Consider the following 25,176-nt stretch of genomic DNA (forward strand, 5'->3'; position numbering starts at 1 on the left):
CATCTTTCTGCAAATGAGATAGTATTTGTGAAAACACTGTGCTAACATCTGGCACATGTCCTGCTAATGGCCTGCCTGGAGAGGTGTCAGTCAATGCTAAATCCATGCTACCTACCGGGTCCCTGGTTTAAGCTGTAGCCTTAAGCTCATAATGCGGTCCCTAGAGTACTTGAGCTGTAACTGAAGAAAGGTTTTGTTGAACAAGCCTTCTCCCTTTTGAGAGGCAAAGCTGGATCAAAGTCTTTTGGGACAATTATTTAATGTTTTATTGCCCTGATTTTCTTGAATGCATATTGTAGATCACTCAACCACTATTCCAAAACCAAAACCCACTGCCATCAAGTCGATTGAGACTCATAGCAAACCTACAGGGTGTCAAGGCTGTAATCTTTATGGAAGCAGATTGCCACATCTTTCTCCCTCAGAGCAGCTGGTGGGTTCGAACTGCCGACCTTTTGGATAGCAGTCGAGCGCTTTAACCACTGTGCAACCAGGGCTCCTTCAACCGCTATTACTGTTCCTAGTATTTTCCAAAAGTGATCTTTAAAAATTAACATCTATAGAGTTAATAATAAATCACCTACTAGCCAATTGTTTTCAACTTTTATTCAGCCAATTCCTTTACCTGAGCCATCAGGAAGTAATAAAACTGAGTAATTCGAACTGGCCATCTCTACTTCCACTTTCTGAGAGAAACATTAACAAATGTTAAAACGGTCCATAGAGAAGCACAGAAGAAAAGACAACTTCAAGTTGGCCATGCCCATTATAAACAGCTCTGAAACCTGCTCTCGAATGGTGAAAGACCAAAGCATGTCAGAATTCAAGCATGGAAATTATCCCATTAAATCCAACACTATTTATGAAACTTCACAGGGTCCTTTACTATCTTCATGTATGCACATCCAAGTGGTGTGTTCAGCCTAAAAAAACCCTACTGTTGACCACGCGCAGTCCACAAGTTTGAAACACTGCACCTCATTCAATTAAGCAAGTGGCTACTCACCTGGAGAGTGTTGGAAAGAATCACCAACAATAAAGGCATCTGATTTCATTTACTTACCTATTTATATCCCACAGGAATGCTGGGAAGTCTCAATGAACACCTTCAGAAAAATGCCACCTGGAGAAACAAAGTAAACAGAGCATATGATTTTTTTTCCTAACACAAAGAAGACTTACCACGTAATTTTATGTCTCATTAAAATATGCGATGTTTCAAATCTTTGTTCCCAGGAGCACACAGTTCAACTTGCATTAGGACGAATGTAACCACTCCTTCCCTGGAACACTGACACTAACACACAGGGTACAAACCACTGATGAACCAGAACACAAGAGAAGGGGGCAGCAGGGAATGTGCAAGTCACTGAGCGTGCATCTAATTACATCCTTTCCTTTCCCCTCACAAAGGGACTGACTTGAAAATACTACTTTTGTCCTTTAGGGCACTTTATGGACAACCATAAAAGGTTCCAATACTCCAAAAACAAACTAAGGAATGAAATATGAAATTGTCGATGAGGAAACAATCCTGGCAGCACTTCACACCTTTTTCACTGGTTCTATTAACCTTTTTTTAAAGCTAAAATTCACAAAGATGTCAAAGACGGGAGACATAAAAACATGGCCATAATAATTCTAATATATTAACATTTAACCATGAGTTAGTTTATTCAGAAATCAAGTATTCCTTTTGGTGTTCTCAAAGTCTTTAGAAAATTATAAGCTTAGAACATTCACAAGACATCGAAATCCAAATGCCTGATCACCATTGCTTTGAAGTACTTAACATAAATAGAAAAATGTATAATATAAATAACCACAGTTGCCGTTTGTTAGAAATCTACTATGCACCTAGGAATGTATTACAAAAAAACCAAACTCATTGCTGTTGAGTTGATTCTGACTCATAGCAACCCTATAGGATAGCACAGAGCTGCCTCATAGGGTTTCCAAGAGCAGCTGGTGGATTCGAACTGCTGATCTTTTGGTTAGCAGCTGTATGCTTAACCACCAGGGCTTCAGGATTGTATGAGGCACTACATTATAACCCTTCCAGACGGGTGTTACATCTGTTAGCAGATAAGGAAACTGATCTTAAAAGAAGCAGAGAACCTGGCCCAGTATCACATGTATCCAGGGTTTCCAAATCACGCCGTTTTCACCCTATTACTTGACTTTGCCCTTGAAAGCACTCCTTATACTCTACCAAGCCTATTACCACCTACCCAAATAGAAACGTGGCATTTCCTAATGCAAGACTCTGTAAAAGAAATAGGCGAGCAGGTAAAATTAACTTCTGCTTTTTGCATATGTAAAAATGATTAGCCTAATCATGCTAATTAGGGCTATCATGTAATATTATATATGAGTAAAATTTTAGAAATAAAGGGTTTGTTCTTGTTCTTGGGCGCCATCAAGTTGATTCTGATTCATAGTGACCCCACGTGACAGATTAGAACTGCCCCATAGATTTTCTTGGCTGAAGTCTTTACAGAAGCAGATCGCCAGGTCTTTCTCCCACGGAGCCACCGGGTGGGTTCGAACCAACAACCTTTCAGTTAGCAGCTGGGTCCTTACCCATTGTGCCACCAGAGCTCATTCATAAAGGGTTTAGAGTTCAAGAAATACTACAAACATAATTAGGAGTGAAGAAATATTTTTAACTCAATAAAAGATGTATCACAGAGAACACATTCAATAGCCTCAATTCTCTAGATGATAAACAGGAAAAGTCCACATGCCCCTTGTACATTGTCAGACTTTAAAACATATCCAGGGGCTGACAATGAACCTCTGTAATGTAGAGCCACGAACATTCACACATATATCTAGATAACTGGTTTAACCTCAATGACATCAGTTTTAATTCAAATTGCACCTGAGGTTGAAAGGTCAGTTTGTGACTGAAAGGCTCCTCTATCTAAAGAGATCATTTTAATTTAGTTGCATACTTGAAGATACCGTAGTCATTGGTTTTCACTTCATAAAAAATAAATACATGAAAGGATTCTGAACTCATAAGATCCTTTGTTATAATAGCTTAGGGATGTTATTTATTTTTTTCTTTAATGCTTCTTTGTAAGTTAATTACTAGCTAAATTCCCAGCATTTCCCACAATTTTATTTTACCCCTTCCGGGGAAATCATGATCAGTATTTTTATCTGCAAAAGGCCTTTGTGAAAATGACCACTAAGAATATTCTGAATGGGTCTACTGTAAATGGAGCTCCTGATCAACATTTCATCACCTCTAAAAGCTAAATGGGCCACAAAAATGTGTGAATCTTGGTACTGCCCAAATTCAAAGATAATATTTTTAAAATTTTCCTTTTTACATACAACACAAGCACAGCTCTGAGTTGTTAAGACATATTCCAAGATCCTAACAAGAATAGAGATGACAGGGTCGTTTCTTGATTCCCGCCTAAAATTTTCCAAACTCACACTGACAGTAAAAAGCACTTCCTAGAATAAATAAAGTTTATCTAAAGCTCTGAAGAAAAAAGGCATTTCGTAATAAGTTCATATTGTCATGATTAAGTTTTTCTAACAAAGAAGTCACATCGTGTGAAACCACCAAAATGGTCAGAAAGATAAAACATGCCAGTTCTGTTACTGGGTTTTGGTTAGTCGGTAAATAGTGTGTTATAGCTATATATTTTTTAAAATATAATATTTCAAAAACAAACAAACAAAAAAAAAACATAGAGTATACTAAAATATACTAAGTCATAGAGACCCCAAAGGCTTCCATGCAATAGTGAATGTATACGGCCTTAACTGTCAGGCACCGTTTCATGTACTTTATAGGAATTAACTCATTTACTTCTCAAAAAAAACGTGAGGTGGGTACTGGTGTTCTCCTCATTTTAAAGATAAGGAAACGGGCACAGAAATTTAAAGAACTTTCTGAAAGTCACATGGCTTGAAGTAAGAGATGGAGTCAAGATGTGATCTATATACATCATCATATTAATCCCCGTAACTAGATAATGCAGACAAGGCAGAAAATTTTAACCTCATTGTAAATTTTAGGGAAACTGAAATTCTGAGGAATAAAGACTGACTTCCCCACAGTCACACTGCTTGGTAGTAACAGAATCAAGAACAGAAACCAGGGCACCTAACTCCATGGCTGATATTGCTTATTCCTTTGTTTTTGCTTTAAACTCTGTAAATCAGTGTGTAACTCAATGTAGACAGCGTGGTCTGCCTTTGCTCACTGAGAAAAAAAAAACATGGCTTATGGTGACTGTAAGCGAGTCGAGTGTATCACACAAAGGTATTATCGTGCTGTTGTATCGCCATCTTCCCGTTTCTCTATGTGCAGTTATGTTTTTCACTTACTGGTGGTTAAATGGAAACCCTGGTAGCATAGTGGTTAAGTGCTACCACTGCTAACCAGAAGGTCGGCAATTTGAATCCACAGGGCGCACCTTGGAAACTCCTATGAGGCAGCTCTACTCTGTCCCATATGGTCGCTATGAGTTGGAATCAACTCTATAGCAGTGAGTTCTTTCGGTGGTTAAACAATCAGGATCTTATAATAATTATAAATATTTGTTTTTAATATTCATCATCCTTTTGATTTCATTTTTGTATATTAGTGGTCTGGTTAGTCCCTTAAATTTAGAGCCCAGTAAATGTAGGCACTGTTTATTCTACTAGCATTTGAAATAAAATGAAAACCACAGAATTTTTTGTACATTAAGGAGTTTAAAAGTTTTTACTTCCCATTCATCTCTTCTCGGGTCTCCTGACCTTACATTCCACTTCTGGAGATTGGGAAGGAAAAACAATGGCTGCCTTTAGTGTCTGAGCACAGCCCTTGTGATAGGCACCAGGGCTTATTTATTCCACTGAATTACTGAAAACAGGAAGCAGAGTTAGGACCCCTTTTCAGTTATAAATTTCTAAGACTTGAATGGACTAATTTGAGTTGTTTCATGTTATTCTGTAAAACCAGAACCAAGGAGTGGAAATTATCTTAGAAGTTATAAGAGTAAAATTCAGCTCAACTGAAGAAAGACCTCGGTAATAAACAGTTGGTCCACAGTGGTCCAGGTTGCCTCTAGGGTGGGGTAAGAGGCAGTTGTTCATACTCACAGAGGTAACAGAGGGGAAAAGTCTTGCTAACTGTCCTCTAACAAGGAGAGTTCTTCCATGAACCCAAGAGAGTTCATTCGCCCCATCCTTGGCAAGAACAGGAGTTCCCAGGACACAGCACTACATAAGCTACGTGACACTTTCAAATTCACTTTCTCATCTGATCTCACTATGAGAGAACCTGGCTGGGGACAGACATAACTTATTATCCCTTTTTACAGACTAGGAGTTTGACCAACTTAAGCTGAATCACACAATTAGTTAATGTTAGAATCTGGGTTCAGTCTCAGACTTCTGTCTCCCAAGTTTGTTGTATTTCTGGCTACCATCAGGCTTACTCATCAAGGATAGGTCCCACTAAAAGCATGCAGGCAATGCCAAAGGAGATTAGCTAAAAGCAAAATATGGTAAGAGCTCTCCTGCTCTCACAAACTCTCTCTCTACCCCACTAAGAAGTACACGGGCATTCTTGGTAAACATACGCCCTGGTGGCTCAGTGGTTAAGAGCACCGCTGTTAACCAAAAGGTCGGCAGCTCGAATCTACCAGCTGCTCCTTGGAAACCCTACGGTGCAGTTCTACTCTGTCCCACAGGGTTGGTATGAGTCGGAATCAACTTGACGGCAATGGTTTTTTTGGTTTTTTTTAAAATACTCTCTAAGGCTCTTTTTACATGAGTCAGGCTAAAAAAGTAATTGCCCAAATCCTACTTTACTATAGTCTGTTGATATAACCAATGCTTGGGGAAGTTTGTTCACATGTTAAGTGCAGGCAGTGGCAGCACAATAAACACAAGAGCAGCGCCCCATTTCTGCATCCAAAGTGTAAGTTGTCACGCAAAGACTAAGCTGGTAGCTTTTTTTTTTTTTAAAGTCAATGAATGCATTGACTCCATTTTTACAGTGGGGCCAAGATAATCTCACACTTGTGTCTGACAATAGGAGTTTAACAGAAATGGGTCAGCCATTGAAGGGCTGTTGAACCTTTCAAGATTTTCAAGGAAAGACACGAGACTGTCAAATTTCACGAACTCGTCTACCAAGTAGAGAGAATGGCAGGCTGCCCAAGGCTGGACTATGTTAACTCACGTAAAAAGCTAGGAACTTGGACCTCAGGATGTCTGTCCTGCCACTTAGCCACAACGGTGAATGACTAAGGTTCAAGTTTCCAAAGACCTTATGAACTAGAAGTCAAATGTCTGCTGATCTACTTCTGAAAAATCAGCCACCAAAAACCCTGAGGAGCACAGAGCATCATGAAAACTTCCTTTTACTCTTACGGAAGGAAAAGCTACTTGATTCAAACATTACCACATCAACATGAAGCTGCAGAGATTGTTAAATATCTGAGACAACGGAATAGCCTATCAATGTGCCAGCAACAAGCCAAACTCAATTATGCTGCATTTTGACAATTCAGGTTTATGCCATCACATACCAAGACCATGTTCATTCACATAATTGTTATCCTTTCCCCAATATTTAGTATAAATCTACCAGACCACTAGCTCCTTGAAAACAAATCTAACTCTAGCTGAAACTAGTTGCCATTCAGTCAACTTTGACTCACGTGTGTCAGAGCAGAACTGTGCTCCAGGGGGTTTTCAGTGGCTGATTTTTCTATAGTAAACTGCTAGGGCTTTCTTCTCAGGTACTTCTGGGTAAACGCAAACCTTCAACCTTTCAATAATCAAGCACATTAAACGTTTACACTACCCAGAGACTCCAGCTCTAGCTTACTCCTCTCTATACCTCCTGTATGAAACAGCGTGTGGCACAGAGTAGGCGTTTGATAAATGTTTACTGAGTAAACAAATGCATGATTGCCATTAGGAAAATTTCTTATGGATATTAAGAAAATGTAGGAGGGAGAAGAGAGAAATGCTGGGTTAATACCAAAACCAAACCAAACTTTCCATCAAGTCGATTCCGACTCATAGCAACCCTATAGGACAGAGTAGAAGTGTCCCATAGGGTTTCCAAGGAGCACCTGGTGGATTTGAACTGCCAACCTTTTGGTTAGTAGCTGTAGCTCTTCACCACTGTACCACCAGGATCTCCACTAGGTTAATAGGAGTGGAGAAAATTACCAAGAAAAGATGTGAGCAGGAATTCAAGAAGAAAAAGCAAGCACAAGAAGCAACGGATGAATCAGCAGGCAGCAAAGGAACAAGTGGGCAGGAGTGTGGGGCTGTTTTTGCAAGTTATGCTTTCTACTGTAGGGGCGGGTCCTCAAGTGAGTGTGTTTTTTTGTTTTGTTTTATAAACACCAGAGGTTCACCAACCTCCATGAACTTCTGCCCTAGAATAGCCTAGAATCTGGGTGGTGAAGGACAGTGAATGGGCAAGTGTGCATAATTAAAGAACTCTTCAGGCAATTATGAGAAACCCTCCTCCAGATGATAACAACTCTTAATATCTTGCTGTTTTTTAACCTTTAATACAGGTATGTGATTATTTTGCAAGATAGAAACTCTGTGAATACCAGCAATGTATAAACCTCCTCAACTATTTATCCAACAGCCAGTGATTTAAGATTGACAGACACAGCTCATTACAGGCAGACAGGTGAATGTAGCAGACACAGGGAACGTGCTGAGGAAAACAGGCAGCCACAGCAAGGAACTAAGATTGTAAGTGCTGACAAGCCCTTTCTCTGTTTGACGTTTCTTAGCAGTCTGCATTCCAAATCCAGACACAAGCTTTAAGTAATCACAGACCAATGTTTTTAAAAAACAGATGTCAAGATTAACACTAGAAATAAAGAAAGTCTACTCATTAAAAAGATATCCAACCAAGGTATATGGACACACGCAGGCCCAGGCATACATAAAACAGGCAGAGACCCTACTCCCAAACTGGCCGCCAACCCCTTTAAGCTCAGGGGAATTCCTGGGTGGTACAAACAGTTAACATGCTCATCTGTTAACAGAAAGGTAGAAGGTTCAAGTCCACCCAGAGGGACCTCAGAAGAAAGGCCTGCCGATCACTTTTGAAAAATCAGCCATCGAAAACCCAGTGGTGCACAGTTCTCTTCTGACACACATGAGGTCACGACTCAATGGCAACTTTTTTTTTTTTAAGCTCAGGAATGCGCCGGCTTAACCTGTAGAGTGCTTCTTAAAGGCTCTTACAAATCTTCAAGGATTTCTAATCATGCCTACTAGGAAACTGGCTAATTATGCCACCAGCTCATCTCCACATGGGCGCTTGCCCCACTCATACAGATGAAGCTCGTTGTAGGTCCCTTGCACCATGAAGACAGGCCAAGGCACCATTTGGGAAATGCCTTTCCTTTAAAGGATTTGCAGTTTTCTGAAAATGAAGGAAAGAACCCAGTCAGAGGCAGGGGGTCTCTGCATCTAAGCAAGGCCAGCTCTAATGGTGAAATGGAAGAGTTTGCTTTTGGAGTCCCAGATCCCTCATCTAAAATAATTTCCTTTTTCATTATCTTACGTATTCATAAAAGCATTTCCTTATCCACTGTCCTACCCATCCCCAGTCAAAAAAATATCTACTGAGCACCTATTCCCTGCTGGGCACTGAGGAGACCAAGACAAACAAAGTGTTACTGGCTACCCCAAGAAATACATTCTCTCTCCATGGCACCTCTTAGCACCCCTCTGCCCACCTTCTCTGAGACGTCACTTTGCTAGCCGTCACTTACAACACAACATGCACAGATACCTCTGTTATGTTTCAGTCTACAGACTCAAAGGCTTTGAGCTTTAATAAAATGTGACATTCGTGAGCAGGTTAACAGCATTTTGGTGAGGAGTAAAAGAAGAGGATCTTCAATTATACCATGAAAGAGAGCCCAGAAGGCCTGCACCAGCTGAGCATGAATTAAGAAAGCTTCCGACATGAATTTCAGGAATATAAAATCATTTTGAACACCAACTACATGAGGACATTGTGACTAAACTTTTACCAATTTCAGGGAAAAGACAATTCAAGAAATTTGTGAAAATAATCTGTATCATGACAAAATGAACAGTACATGAACTCTTAAATGAACTATTTTTATAAAGCTGATGATAGTCTTAAATTTTGCTCATCAATGTATAGTATAATTCATCACCTTAGAAAATTCCTTAAAAAGCCCTTGGCAAAGAAGTCCTATACTGAGGCCTCCCGAGAACAATTATTACCCGACAAGTAACCGAAAGTACATCCAATGGCCCTAGAAAGGTGGGACCATGGCGTGGTTGTTCCTTATCTCCTGGAACAACTTTGCTCACCTAAGTAGAGAAAGATACACAGCACACAGAAACGGAATGATTAAATATTAAAGAACAAAAACTAGTATACATAGCAGAAATCTTATCCCTGAATCATTGTACTTATAAAGTCTTTGGGGGAAAAACTAAAGAGCTGGGGATGGGGGAGTAGGGGGAATGGGAAGGATGAGGCTGAAAAAGAGAAAATGAAGGCAAACAAGTTAAAACAAAAATCATGCCAAGGCTGCTTAAGGAAGATGCCACATTTTCCTGGAGAGTCCTTGCAGCACATTCATCCCATTCCTAATGTATGCCCAGACTGCGGGTGTCCCCCAGAGTCCACACCCCTTCATTTAGGAGAACCCCAACATGCCCCTCCATCCTTCCCCTGGTTCAGAAGCAAAGGCCAAGACCCACCTTCTCTCCTTCAAGCTTTCAGGCATCAGAGCCAGGTCCCTTCTTGGCCACATGACACAACGGAGTTCATTTTCAAAACATATAAATGACTGACCTTCTAGCCAAGGTGGCAGAGCCTTCAGTAAACACTTCGAAACCTGAACTTTGTGGCAAAATGAAGGGGACAGGGTAAGGAGGATGTAGGGAGGGATCACTCTCAGGGAGGCATCTGCAAAGAAGGGAAAGAGAAAAACCCAAGGTTCTTTCTCCCATCTTCCCTTTCCCAAGAACAGCATTCAAAGCCAGATTAAAGGAATCTGTCCTGTTAGAGCATGTCTGTCCCCATAGTTTACAGAACACTCTCCACCACAAGTCATGGTGCAATGCTCCCCACCTTTTGTGGCCTGTATTGACCTGAATCAGATGCTGTGTCAAATCTCAGTTTGAGACCCAGGACATCTGCCTCCATAGCTATGCTGCCTCTGTGTCCTTCCCAACTGTATGCACTGGAGTTTTCTAGAAGGCACTTAAATGCCATCTTCCATGAAGCTTTCTCTAGACCTATCTTCCCTTTGCCCTCTTCCACCGCTCCCTCCTCTGAGCTCACACAGACCTCTGGCATGCCGCTGTGTCACACCCACCACACCATCATAATTATCTGCTTGTCTGACTTGCTGTCTCAAGTATACTCATCCATCTCCAGGCTCACATTTACAAACTGTGGTGTGGGGCAACATTACAAAAATGGCTGACTCAGTCTTTGACTTGGAGGACTAACAGAGGGTGAGGCAAGCCTCCTAAAATCACAGATATTCATGACTTGTCCCCTCACTTCATTCAGGTCTCTGCTCAAATGTCACCTCCTTCCCTGACTGCCCTAGCTAAAAGAGCACAACCCACATCCTGTCTGTCTCCAGCACAGCCTGCCGTCCTTACCCTGCTTTATTCTTCTCCATAGCCCTCATTACCACTTGATATCCTTGGGTGTATGGGTGGATGGGTAGATGGGTAGATGGGTGGACGGGTGGATGGATGGGTGGGTGGGTAGGTAGGTAGGTAGACAGACAGACAGACAGACAGATAGATAAAGGATAAAGATACATATATTCTAAAAGTTAGTTGCTTGTATATCCACTAAAATGTAAGCTCCATGAAGGCTGGGCCTCTAATCTGTTTTGGTCCATGCAGTATAGACCCCTCATATCTGGAACACAGCCTAAGACAGAGTGAGTTACCAGTACATACCAATTGAATGAATACACGTGTGGGAAGACGATAAAGTCTTGACCAAGACTGGGAACCCAGGAAAAAAAGGGGATCGGGGAAGGTGGGAAGAAAAATTTGCTCTGTTGGGCATTTTGGGTTTAAGGTACCTAGGGTCACTATGAGTCGGAATCGACTCGATGGCAACAGATTGTTTTTTTTTAAGGTGGGCAACCAGGTATAGGGTATTCTAGCAGGCAACTTGGTCTAGAACTTAGAAAAGGAGTTAGAGCAGTCAACATAGCTTAGGAAATCATCAGCGTACAGGTGGTGAAGGTGAGATTACTCCTGATAATCATGTCAAGTGAGTGAAGGAAGAACTGGCTGGGTGTAAGTTGAAAAAACAATCCCTACTTCATAGGGATGACACGTGTTATTAAAGGAGCTGCTATACATGAAGCATGTGATCTCTGGCTTAGACAAATTACATAGCCGGTGCCCAGTAAGTGCTTATTGAATATATGATCACCTTTTAACACTGAGAAAAATGTCATCTTACTCTCAAAGCACTAGGCACAGCATGGATCCAAGGACTGTACATTTACACAAGACCGATTTTCTTTTGTAGGGCTCTGAGTTACTCCAGCCTGTTCAAAGATTAAGAGAAACTCCACCATATCTTCACTGTGAAATAACGCTGTGTTGCTTTTTATTATCTAGTGAGAGAAAGAAAATAAGCAGAAACACAATCACTGGAATGAGGTATAACATGAAAAATCCATTCCAACAAGGTCCATGAACCCTACCACGGTGCAAGCACTATAGCTACAGATTTAAACCTGAATCAGTGGGGAAAAAAATTTCCTGGCAGAGACTAAAAAGTAGCAAGAAATATGGCTTTCCGGTTAAACTCAAAGGATGAATTAAATGTAAAGGCTCAATTTCAAGACAGAAAAAAAAAAATCACTGGTTAGCATAGGTGGTTGGCTTTTAAGTTTGCAACTAACTATAGCTCAAGTAAAAATAACCACCTCAAGTTAATGATGGGGGACCTGAACGTCACTATGAGTGCCTCATTTAGAAGAGTTTAAGAGGGTTTACCAACACCAAGACCACTCACCACCTAAGCAAGAGGGCTAAATTAGGCAGGCTGTAATTCTCTCTCTCGGAGGGTGGCTTTTCAGTGGAAAAGCCCTGGAGTTTCACGCGGGGGGAGAGTGGGGGGGGCAGTGAGCCAACCTCCTCTCCAGTGACAACTAGAGCAGCTCTGCTTTTATTTATTTTTTTTTAAATATTGGAGCCATGCTTAAAATTTTGTTTGAGGAAAGCGTACACTGTTAAAACAGTTTGGAAGCCACCTCCCTGAGTACATTCATCAAAAATTAATTCTGGGGAAGAAAATCAACGCAACTTTGAAATTCTAATTTTCACACCCATTTTTACAATTGACCCAAGAGTATCTTGATGAGGTTTATTGTGCGAGTGTGCTGGAGCAGAAATTAAAAGGTGTGCAAATTTTATAATTTTGTGTTTGAATTTTATATACGTCAAATGAATATTGTTTTAATCAAAAAAGCATGTGAGATAGTCTGCTTCAGACTATTGTCTTTGCTATTTTCTATAGAAAGCCAATTACAGCTAAATCTAATTGCTTCCCTGGGCAAAGATGAAATCCTACTGACGCGTCATACATTACTTCAATTATGTTGAGAAACAAGAGAAAATGTTCCATGTTTAAAAGCAAAAAAAAAAAAAAAGTAAAAATTATAATACTATTAATTACAGAAAAAAGTTTAAAAAAAAAGTAAGAATCTATTCATACAGATCCATTCTCTAAAGGAACTCTGTGCACTGGAATCATGTTTGTTTGTTTTTTCCAAACCATTTTCCTAAGATTCCTGTGCGTTTTTCTTATACAGAAGAAAATTAAGAATTTCAAAGTTTAATTACAAAACAGTGTTTAACTAAATGAAGGAACCAGAACAAAAGGGTCCAATTTGAGAACAATGGAGTGTTATTTTGAGACCCTCTGTTCTAACTTAGTGTAGGGAATTTTGTCTTCAGACTAAAGAGACTCACTAACAACAGACACTAAAACACATGGAATATTTCGTATTTTTGTTTTAGTTGTTAAAGATGTAGGCAGGGAACCCTCCATATGCCAAGATGAGACAGCCAAGTCCTTCTTTACCAGGACAAAGGCCCTCCTTGGTTCCAGGAGGAAAAGCTGATTCTGGATATCTTTCCATGCTCTGTAACCCCTCCCTGTGGCTCATGCCCCACATATAAGAGACAGTTGGTCAGGGTTAAAAGTCCAGTCTGGCCACAGAGCCCTGCCCTGCTAACTGGCCCACATCACGAATGAACCCAGATGTTGGCCTCACCAGCCCCATTTTCCAACCAGATGTGCTAACTGGCAGCAGATTCTTGAATTACTATGCCTTAGATGCATTTTCAAACTTAAAAAAGTGACAGGACATAATTTTCTTTAGTAAGGACAATTGTTGTATTTATTAATAGTTAGCTAACCACTTACCAGCACGTTCAACTACCATCAATGGTAAACAACAACCCACAACTGGTTTAAATCCCTTTGTCCACAGGATTCTTCTGAATTAGATGTTTGCAGATGACTCACTGAAATCTCCAGAAAGCATTTTTTTCAGAGACAATTAAGCTGATACATGGTTTTGGTTCCCAAGCTTTCATTTGCACGAACTGAAGACCATTCACGCCAGAACGTGAAGATTCTTCCTTTAACCAGACCTTCTGTTCTTGCCGTGTGTACTGGTCCTCTCTCACCAAACATGTCGCGGCCTCAGCGCTCCCTGTGTGTAACTCAGAGCTGCTGATTGCTAGGGCGGGAAGGACCTCAGAGATAAGCTGGGGCAAGATCATTTCATAAAAGAGGGAAATGGAGTCCAGAGAAGTGAAGTGACAAAAAGCCTTGGTGGCAGAGCTGAGGACTACAACCCACACACTCCTTCCTATCTCTGGGGTCTTGTCACCCAATTTAAAGCTGGGCTCCTCAGCCCCAGGTACCCAGATGTGCCTCAGGAGCTACGGGCAGGAGGAGGCCGAGGGGCAGCCCCTCAGAGAGCTGCGGTTTCTGTTTCATATACTAGGGTTGGACACAAGATTTCATTTGAAAGAAAGGGTTCCACTATAAATAAACAAACATCTTGAAAACCACCACATGGCAGAACTAACTTCAAATAAAAGGCAAGTTAAAAGAGAAAATTAACTAAAAACACAGGGTCTTATTTTAATGACTGTGTCCTTTTTTGAAATGGAACAAGGAAAGAGAACAGCACTAAAAGCAAATGTTGTCATTTCAGAGTTCTCTCCTTTATTTTTGTCTGCCCAGGAAAATAAAACAAAGGGAAAATAATGTCTGTCAATCTCAGGTCCCTGAAAGTCTCACGTCCAGTCGATGCCGTATGGACTATTCCAGGAAACAGAATCACAAAGAACATTCACCTCCTAATCAAAATTCTTTACTCAAAAAGAGCGGAACAGAATGCAAACAGAAACCTGTATATCAACATTCACTGCAACACTTCTCACAATAACCCAGAAGTGGAAACAACCAAAACACCCATCAACAGATGAATGGATAAACAAAATGTGGTATATACACTCAATGGAATACTGCTGAGTCCCGATGCATGCTACAACATGGATGAACCTTAAAAACATCAGGAGTGAAATAAGTCAGTCACAAAACAACAAATACTGCATGATCTCACTTATATGAAATAAGCAAATATACAGAAGCCACAGATTATTAGTGGTTACCAGGGGTGCGATGGAAGGGAAATGGGGGCGCTGAGTTTATGTTAACGGTGGTAGACTGATTTGGAAAAGAATAGCAAGAATGGTTGCGTACCTTGAAGAATGCAATCAGTGCCAATGAACTGTACGTGCAGAAACTACTGAGTTGGTATTATTTTGTTACGTGTAATTTTCACCACAATTAAAAACACAGAATAGAAGAAAGGAGAGTTTTTATGAATTCCCTGCAAAAAAAAGTAAGGCTCCCAATTTTACCTTTTGCTTTCCTGCCTGCTGAGCACATTTAACAGCTTTCAATTTCCCCCATTCCTAAAAAAACAAGTCCTTTTTTACAGGTGTTCACAAGCGTAAATGGTGTCTCTTTGAGGTCTGCAGGAGGGAAGGGAAACTGGTTTGCCACTATGTAGATACAACTTTGCAGAGGAGAAGCACAGGGCCCACAAGACCCTGGTGACTGAACAAGTCATCAAGGGCTGTGTTAACTGTGATTTGCATTCCACAAAGAACCTTTTCTTCAACTTTTTAATTTTTGTCATAGTAGGTTCATACTAAGGTGCCGTGGTGGTACAGTGGTGAAGTGCTTGGCTGCTAACCGAAAGGCTGACGGTTTGAACTTCCCAGTAGCAATGCAGGAGAAAAGACCTGGCAATCTGCTTCCATAAAGATTACAGCATAGAAAGCCCCATGGGGCAGTTCTACTCTGTCCTACAGAGTTGTTTTGAGTTGGAACTGACTCAGCGGCACACAACAACAGGTTCATGCTGGAGCCAGATGATTTTAAAATCCTGCTTCAGACCGTCGTCTTAACTTTTCAAAGCTAATGGCTACCAATGACACTGAAACAAACAACTGCTTTGCATTTTATAGATCACTTAATTTTTTAATGCCAGCAAACTTGATTGTTAGTAACGCAATAGATCTTTACTGGAAGTGCCTCAAGTTAAGTACATTTCTTCGGGCATTTTGTTAATATGCTCAGTTCAGTCAAGTTAGTTCTGTAGAAGCCAAGTATCCTCTCAGTACTATCCTAAAAAGAAGAAGATCAAATGTCATTTTCTAAAAGGACAACCTTCTTACTTCCTCCCTCCCACTCACTCCTAAGTTTCTACAAGTAATATTATCATACAGTGCAAATGAGAGACAGCCATTTCTAACCAAGGGTGCTGGCAAACACTTTTAAGAATTCAAAGGGTAATAAAAGAGACGCAAACAGACATGCACACCTATGTTCACTGCAGCATTATTCACAATAGCAAAAAGATGGAAACAATCTAAGTGTCCTTCAACAGATGAATGGATAAACAAAATGCAGTACACAGAGACAGTGAAATACTATGCACCCATAAACAACGATGAGTCCTCGAAACATAACATGGTTGTATCTGGAGGGCATTATGCTGAGTAAAATAAGTCAATCGCAAAAGGACAAATATTTTATGATTTCACTTTTATAAAAAGACAAGAATAGGCATATATACAGAAACCAATGTTCATTGGTGGTTACCAGGGATGGGTCAGGGGGAGAAGGGGAATCACTCTCTAGATAGTAGACACTTGCTCTTTTGGGGGATGGGAAACATAACACTAAATGTGAGTGAAATGTGCATAGATTAATCAAGGTAAATGATGTCACTAAGATGAACACAAGAAAAAAAGACCTTTTGGTAACTGCTATGCCGTATTTAATTTTGCAGTAACAACAACCAAAAGATAAATGTGCGAATATATACGTGTATAGGTATGTGTACATGAGTGTATGTGTGTGTATATATGGATGTATGCATATGCATATATACTCATATATATATATAATAAAGCACTTAGGGGGCACAGTTACATATATTCTTAGACATAACCAAATACCTTGTGGGATCGATTTTCTGGGTTTGGAGGCTTAGGACCATAGTCTCATGCGACAACTCAGTCAATTGGGTTCACATAGTTAGTACAGCCTATGTCCTACTTCCTAGTTTAGTGAATAGTGTCTGGGATCTTAAAAGCCTGCAAGTGGCCATCTAAGATACAACTATTGGTCCCACTTTGTCCAGAACAAAAAAGAAAGAAGGAAACCAAAGACTCAGAGAAGAAACTAAGTTAGCCATGGCCTCATCTACCCTGAGACCAGAAAAATTAGGTAGTGCCTAGCTAGCTACCACTATCAACATTTTTTGTCAGGGCCAAAATAGATGGATCCTAACAGAATGGGAGAAAATGTTGTGCAGAACCTCAAATTCTTAAAAAATCCAGATTTACTGGACTGGTTGGGACTGGAGGGCTTCCAAAGACTGGTGCCTTGAGATACTCTTTAAACCTTGAACCAAAACTATCCTAGGGTCACCTTTTAGCTAAATAACAGATTGGCTCACAAAATAAAGAATATTACGCATGAGTACTGCATGCCTTTAAAAAAAAAAACCATTAATATGAGACCAAACTTAAAAACAAAGATGAAAAGGGAAACTAGATTACTAGAAAAGGAACAACCAGAACAGAAATAATGAGAATGTTCACACGTTGTGGAGAATGTAACCAATGTCACTGAACAATTTGAGTAGAAACTGTCGAATGGGAACCTAATCTGCTATGTAAACTTCCACTGAAAACACAATAAAATATTATTAAAAAAAAAAAAGAAGAAGAATCCAAAGGGTAAGCTAACAAAGAACTGATTTTCCTTCCACTCTGAAGATATATGAATATTAACACATGTCGTTTTATAAACTTGGAACACTTTAAGAGGCCATTTTGGTCAGCCTCCAAGCAGGCTTACTTAAGTGACCTAATTTTTATGTTCTACTATTTAAGATCTCCAGGACAGAAATTCCACAGTCTTCACTAGTAGCCTGTCTTGTGGTTTAATTTCCTCCAGAGCCAAAGAGGGACTGTTTCTCTCAATTTTTTAAAAAAGTTAAACGAGAGTTTAACTCTTGTTAAAGGTGTCATTCAGATCTGAAACTGGCAAGTAGAACAACACAGACGTGAACAACCAAGAATTAGGCTACAGGCTAAAATACAGGCTCACAGCAAAGGTGCCTGGCTCAGTAAGGGTAGCGATGCTGCTGTCTCTCCTAGCTGAGTCCAAGCTGTCTGCATTTACAATTCAAGTACACAAGCTTAAGATATAACTCCCCAGCTCCAGGGAGGAAAGTAGCACATGCGCAAGGAAGAAGTATTTCCTGGTCACTGGAGAAAATCTTTTCCAGGCCTTCCACACTTTCCAAACGAGGAAAAGAAACTTTTGTTTTTTTGATGTTCTTTCTCTTTTCTATTTTTTAACATCATACTCAGTTTTCTTTTAAAATTTTTAAAAGGGTGAACCTTTCAATGAATAACACTTCTTGATACAAGCCTTCCGGAGATTTTGTCCTTGGCCTCCTGGAATTTTTCAATGAAACTCAAAAGAGATGTTTACCTGACCCCAAATGTTATCCTAATAAAAACTCTGTTTTCAATTCTTTGAACTCTTCTCTTTTTCGTTTCTTGTCATGCCCTCTGGGAAAGAAAGACAAGTACAGATGTTGGTTTAACCTCAACTGTTAAACACTAAGATAATCAAGTTCTAATAGCTTGTCTCACTTACTTTGGACATGTTATCAGGAGGAACCAATTCCTAGAAAAGGACATCATGCTTGGTAAAGCAGAGGTTGTTGTTGTTCTTGTTAGGTGCTGGCAAGTCGATTCCAACTCATAGAGACCCTGTGTACAACAGAATGAAACACTGCCCAGTTCTGCGCCATACTCACAATGTTGTTATGCTTGGGCCCACTGTTGCAGCCACTGTGTCAATCGATCTCATTGAAGGTCTTCCTCTTTTTCACTGATGCTCTACTTTACCAAACATGATGTCCTTCTCCAGGGACGGATCCCCTGATCCCTCCTGCTGTCAATGAAAAGGCAACCCTATGGGACAGAACAGAACTACCCCACAGGGTTTCCAAGGAGCAGCTGGTGGATTCGAACTGTCAACCTTTTGGTTAGCTGCTGAGCTCTTAACCACTTCACCACCAGGGTTCCATTGGTAGAAAAGTGAAGATTAATTTAAACCCATTACAAAAGTACACTGTAGTTTATTTCCTCCTCCTTCTTGAATCTGCTTTGCAAAGAGATGAAAACTGCCCTCAAGCAAAGCTAAAATACCCTCACATGGCCTATACAGTGACCCAAGTTCAAGTGATTTAGCTATTCGTTACAGCCTGGCTGTTTCCCTACACCGCAGTGCAGACCAACACAATCAATTGGAGCCATGGTTCAAATCATCTCAGGTTTCGGAAACAAGTAGACGGATGCATCTATCACAATGCCCATCATAAGTGCTTCATTTATATTTGCTGACTCATTGGACTGATTGATAGCAGCTTGAAAAAATTGCTCTTTGAAATCACATTAAATGAGAATACTTTCCATTTATATTCCAGTTTAGTATGTCTAATCAAGGATTTGAATGGGGATCTTGTAGTGAAGAAAATGACCAAGCAAATCACTGGAATTTCCTCATGTGGGGGTGATAATGGCGTAGTGGTTAAGTGCTATGGCTGCTAACCAAAAGGTCAGCAGTTCGAATCCGTCACGTACTCCTTGGAAACTCTATGGGGCAGTTCTACTCTGTCCTATAGGGTCACTATGAGTTGGAATCGACTCGATGGCAGTGGTTTTTTTGGGGGTGGGGGGAACATCAGAAACAAGGTGTTTGAGCACTCTTATGGTAAAAGAAAAAAGTCATAGGATTAGCAGTAACAGGAAATAAATAAAATTAAGTAAATAAATAAAGGTTTTCAATCTTTTTGTTTATCTTTATCCAGCTCAGTTCAGACTGGCCACCTCTTTACCTCTGGACCACTTTGCATAAAGTGGAAAATTAGACATAAAATAAGGGAAATATTTTTTTCCCGTTCCATTCAAAATTTCACCTACTAAGTTGAATGTTAAATGGTTTTGACTTTTTAAAGTGTGATGGTTTTTCTCTTAGATGTTAAATAAAGGATCTTCAGTCTTGTTAGTGTACGTTGAAACCACATGGCCTAAATGATGACTCTGGGCTCTTGGGAAGGAGCTGATTAGAATATTGTTATAGATTGAACTGTGTCCCTCATATTCAATCCTAACCCCTATACCTGTGGATGTAACCTCACTTACAAAGAGGGTTTTCTTTATTATGTTAATGAGGCCATATCTGCATAGGGTATGTCTTAAACCAATCACTTTTGAGATATAAAAAGCAGGGCTTCCAACCAGCTCATTCTCGTTTGAACCCCTGCTGAGAATTTGTATTTCTAACTGGTTCCCAGGAATGTTAGTGCTGCTGGTATGGACCAGTTCTGAGAACCACTAGTAAAGCTGTGGTTCTGAAAATTTATTATACATAGGGATCACCTGGGGATCTTGTTAAAATGCAGATTCTGATTCTGTGTGCCTGGGGTGGAAATGCAAATTCTCAACAGGGGTTCGAACTGGTTTGAAGCCCTGATAAAAAGAGTAACAGAAGATAGCATGCACAAGATTGATGTCACCAGGAGATCACCAAGGACTTGAGAAAGAGAAGCTGAAAGAGACAAGGATTTTCCCCCAGGGTGTACAGAGACAGCCTTCACCTAGAGCTGGCGCCCTGAAATAGGACATCTAATCTCCTGAACTGTGAGAAAATGACTTTCTGTTCATTAAAGCCACGGACTTGTGGTATTTCTATTACAACAGCATTAGATAACTAAGACACATGTTGTAAATGAAGATGGTAATCTAAGCTGCAGAAGATTTCAGGTGGAATGGGGAGGCACTGACCAGTTTAAGATTTTCATTAAATTTACATTAAAATTGAAAAAAATGAGAACAGAAGCCTCTCATGGCTTTTCAGCTTCTCCTAACTACATGAGGACGAAAAGCCGACCAGGATGAAAATCTTCTCAAGAGAGATAAAGAAAACAGAGCAATGGCATCTACTGGAAAGTACTTCTACTGCACCAAGAAAACTAGGAAAGCAGTGTGACCCAGATTTTGTGTCACCTTGTAGGCCCGTCTCTCCCTGCTTCCAGGAAATGAGATGATACTTGCCAGCTCCTGGTTAAGTTACGCAAGGGGACATAAAGCTTGGTCCTGCTTGGGATGAAGGTGCTACACAAATATTTAAAGCATGATTCGTAGGAGAATGTCAGACAATGAGTGTCTTTGGCCTCTGGAAGGCGTTGGGGGGGTGGGGGTAGCATGAACGATAGGCCCAGCTGTCTCCATTGCTTGATGGGGTGGAAGAATTTTGAGAGTTTGAACTGGGGTATGTAGAATGAATAGGAAACAGATGATGAGAAGTGTTCAAAAGCAGTTATTCCTGGAAGCCAGACCCCAGGAAACTCTTGAGGGCGTGTGGAGCAAGGGAGGGTCAAGAGTGGGTGTTCAGCTGGGAAGTGGCCCAGCCATGCATGGTCCAGGGAGGCAGAACTTTCTGCAACTATAGCCTGAGAGCATTGAGAACCTTGGCAGTAACAGCCAATCATCGTCATCTCAGCATTGGCATCATGATGTATTGACTGAGCCTTTTCTAGGTGTCAGGCAGTATGCTAAGCACGTAATAGCATTTATCTCCATGTAACACTCACAACAATTACATGAGGCAGGCTATTAATCCCATTTTACAGATGGGGAAACAGTGTGGGGGGTTGGACAAAATAGCTGCCAAAGTTCATACAGCTAAAAAGCATCACAAGCCCTTCTCATACTACCTTCTAAATCCGTTGCCGCTGAGTCAATTCCAACTCACAGCAACCCTACAGGACAGAGTAGAACTGGCCCATAGAATTTCCAAGGAGCACCTTGTGGATTTCAACTGTCAAACTTTCGGTTAGGAGCCGACCATTTAACCACTACACCACCAGAGCTTCTCATACTACCTTCTAGTGGTCTAAAAGACCAAAGAGCCTCTGAGTTGAAAATGGAAGGAATGATAAGGCCATTTTTTATATAGTGCTTTCAGCTCTCCAAAGGACTTGAGCAGGAGGAAATGGCACCAACTCTGGAGTTCAAATTCTTGGGTTTAAGAACCAGCTTTGACACTTGTAGTTTGAGGATATAATGAACTAATACACGAGACATGGCCTAGCACAGAGCCCAATACCCATGGATGGTCAATAACTGTGCATTTTACTCCTCCTTCCTTTGGGCAAATTACTCAACCTCTATGAGCTGTTTTCGCATCTCTAAAACAAGAATCACTGACACACTACCCCACCAGGTGGCTATGCAGATTAAGTGACATGATTTTATAATGATAAAGCACAACACAAATGTTGACTGGCTGATTGCTTTTGTTTGCATTTCTATTTCATGTTATCCCATTTAATTGTCATGTTGTCTCATTTGCAGAGAAGTACTATTCCATCTGGTTTTTCCAGAAGCACTATGTGGAATACAGGAACTGTAGTGTTCTCATTTCATAAATGAAATAACTGAAGCCCAACTGAGTCATCCCACAGCTGGCATACCACAGACTCTCATCGTTTGTGCCTTCTTCTACCATTTGTTTCAGTCACCACAAAACCTCAACACACTCAAACAACTGAGTCTGTGAGGAGTACTACCACTGAGCATGGCTTCACAAGTAACCAGTTGCCACCAAGGCAGTTCTGACTCATGGTGACCCCATGTGTGTCCATGTAGAACTGTGCTCCACAGGGTTTTCAATGGCTGAGTTTTTGGAAGCAGATCACCAGGCTTTTCTTCTGAGGAGCCTCAGGGTGGATGCAAACCTCCAACCTTTCGGTTAGCAGCTGAGCACCTAACCGTATACACCACTCAGGGACTCCTAGAACAGTTTAAGTGTTCTAACAGTGCTTTCGTACAATGCTGGCACACACTCCTGCTACCATATATATATAAAAAAAAAGTATAGCCACTAAAAAAAAAACAACAGCAAAAACAACTTCCAGATTTTACAGGAAAAAAAAAATCCATCCATAAATTCTGTCCCACTAGTCAATTTTTTTTAGTCAATTTAGGGTCTTCTGCTTATTAATATAAGTATAAGCTGAGTTTTTCTAGCAATTATTGTTTGGAAAATTCTAGAAAGGGGCATTTCAATATAGCAAGAACTATAATATTCTTTTTATATATATACACCAAGACTTGGAATATTCTTTCTAACTTTTTCCATTGCCTAATGAATGCTTACTGGATTGTTAAACGCAGTAAGCTCATTTATTTAAGGTTGGGAGAAGCCTAGTATAGCAGTTGCTTCGAAAAGAAACAACTGTTATATTATTATACGACTCCTATCCTTTTGATCTTTTTCTTCAATGGAACTTTATTGTTTAAAAAATAGAGAAATTTTTACAGTCAGTGAAAGTCTTTGCCATATGAATTATGAAAAACATATTAAAGAAGGCAAGCCTGCATACCTTGAGCTTTGCTTGCAATGTTAAACTAAATTGTCTGTTGCACAGCCAATTAAAGATGGTCACAGAGACTCACATTTTCCACAATCGAGCTGCTGGCATATTTCATGCTTATTGGCAAAGAAGCCAATTAGAGCCTTCTTACCAAATGGGACAAATGATGACAATGTTAGACACTGCAAGCAAACCCTCGAGGGAGAATTTCACCACGTTTAAGGGCCTGCAGGCCAAGAATAAATGAAACAACTGGAAAAGACCATCAGAAAATGGTGACACCAGAGCTATCTACATCCCACACCTCCTGGGCACAGATACTCAGTCCTGAATCTTAAATGCTCTTCGTCCACATGTAAGCCATTATGGGTAACTGTGCTTGAAATTCAACTCCAAATCCGCTCTTCTGCAGTCTTTGGAAATCTTACGAATTTCTCTGACAATTGTTTGCAAACGCCATAATCACAGGCATCTGTAACTGGATCCGAGACTACAGGGCAAAACACCACATAATTCCAAGAGGCTTTTGATTCAACCTTACTTGGTTTCTTCTCTCTCTTGCTCTCTTTAAAATTGAGCTAAGCCTTCAGTTTGTAGGGAGGGCTGATTAACATTGGAAGAAGGCGGCCCAGTTCCTCTGTATCAGCCCTAGCAAATAAATAGGCCCTGGGCAAATCCTTACCATCTCCCTTCAGATTGCAACCACCTGGCCCACTTTCAGGAAGAAGTTTCATAGCTCTGGCAGGAGCAATCTAAGCTAGGCCCTAAGTGGCCCAGAAAACACTCATCAGCATTTCCCCAACTATTTCATTTGGGTCGTTCAGAAGCTGTGTGGTTCAGGGACTGCACCTGCCCTTTCTAATCACAGTTGGCTACTAACGTGACATGTGACCTGACAAACACAATTAACCTCCCTGTATCTGTCCATACTGGGGAAAAAAAAAAAATTAACAGCCACCATTGTTCAGAAGGACTCCTGAACACATACTGTTTTTCCTTACATTCTATCAACACTCACAAGAGTTAAATGGAAAAAGTTCTTGTATCAACTTGGTCACATACTGATTTAGTAAACCTGGGCAAGTCACTTTCCCCTGGGCACCTCGGTTTTCTCATCCAGTTTTTAGCCATTTCATATTTATTATTATGAGAAACCAACATAAAGATGTACATAGAAGTGTTCCCCAAAGGACAAAGTTCTGTAAAAATCTAAGGTATTATTACTGCCATCATTCTCATTATCCTCTTCCAAATTCCATTTCAACGGTTAAGAGCTCTAGAACCAGACTGGCAGGGTTAGCCCAAATTAATTAACCACTCTAGCCTCAATTTTCTCATTTGTAAAACAGGGATGAAATAATAGCACCTATCTCAAAGAGTTACTGTGAAGACTGAATGAGTTAATTAGCATAAAGCACTTAGAATAGTCCCTGGCACAGTAAACACTGGCTAGTAGTGGTTAAGTGCCATGGCTGCTCACCAAGAGGCTGGCAGTTGAAATCCACCAGGCACTCCTTAGAAACTCTATGGGGCAGTTCTACTCTGTCCTACAGGGTCGCTATGAGTCAGAATCGACTTGACGGCAGTGGGTTTTTTTTTTTGGGGGGGGGGGAATATTAGTTATTCTCATTATTCTATAATTAACCCTGCTTTATTGTTTTATCAGGCACCTTTCAAAATAAACTGACTTCTTGGAGCTATTCAATGTCACTGGGTTAAGACGAGGGAAGAGACTAACAATTACTGTAATATATCTCATATAATCCTCCCAACCAACATGTTTGGCAGATTTTATTATGCCCTTTCTATGTGAAGTTCAGGAAGGTCAAGTGGCTATCAGGTGGCAAGCAGGATTCAAACTCAGACCTAAGCGACCTAGACCGTGCTTTCTCAATTTCCCTTTAGATATAAAGTGGTAGAATAAACAAACACCAATGAACAAAAATCAGAGTCATCTAGTTTATGTAAGTGTGTTGTTCAAAGTCTATTGTGAACAATAGCTTTAGATTTGGATATAAGTAGAAAAGACCCAGTTCAAACAGCATCTATGCTTGACCTCCTTACCCTGGCCACTCCTCGGCCT

The 25,176-nt window shown here is 40.5% G+C and overlaps 1 protein-coding gene across 6 annotated transcripts in view; it reads right to left on the reverse strand.

The window, feature by feature from the left end:
* LHFPL2 (LHFPL tetraspan subfamily member 2) overlaps positions 1–25,176 on the reverse strand; it is a 196,777-nt gene that overhangs the window by 105,806 nt on the left and 65,795 nt on the right. For 5 of the 6 annotated variants that reach the window (XM_049866450.1, XM_049866466.1, XM_049866482.1 and 2 more), the window contains one exon: positions 1,064–1,123. The gene's annotated coding sequence lies outside the window, so the exon portion shown is untranslated. Of the gene's footprint in view, positions 1–1,063; positions 1,124–11,488; positions 12,676–25,176 lie in introns of those variants that run through there. The other variant, XM_049866489.1, reaches the window with a different exon arrangement.

This window comes from Elephas maximus, chromosome 2 (genome assembly GCF_024166365.1).
Source record: "Elephas maximus indicus isolate mEleMax1 chromosome 2, mEleMax1 primary haplotype, whole genome shotgun sequence".
NCBI classification, from domain to species: Eukaryota; Metazoa; Chordata; class Mammalia; order Proboscidea; family Elephantidae; genus Elephas; species Elephas maximus.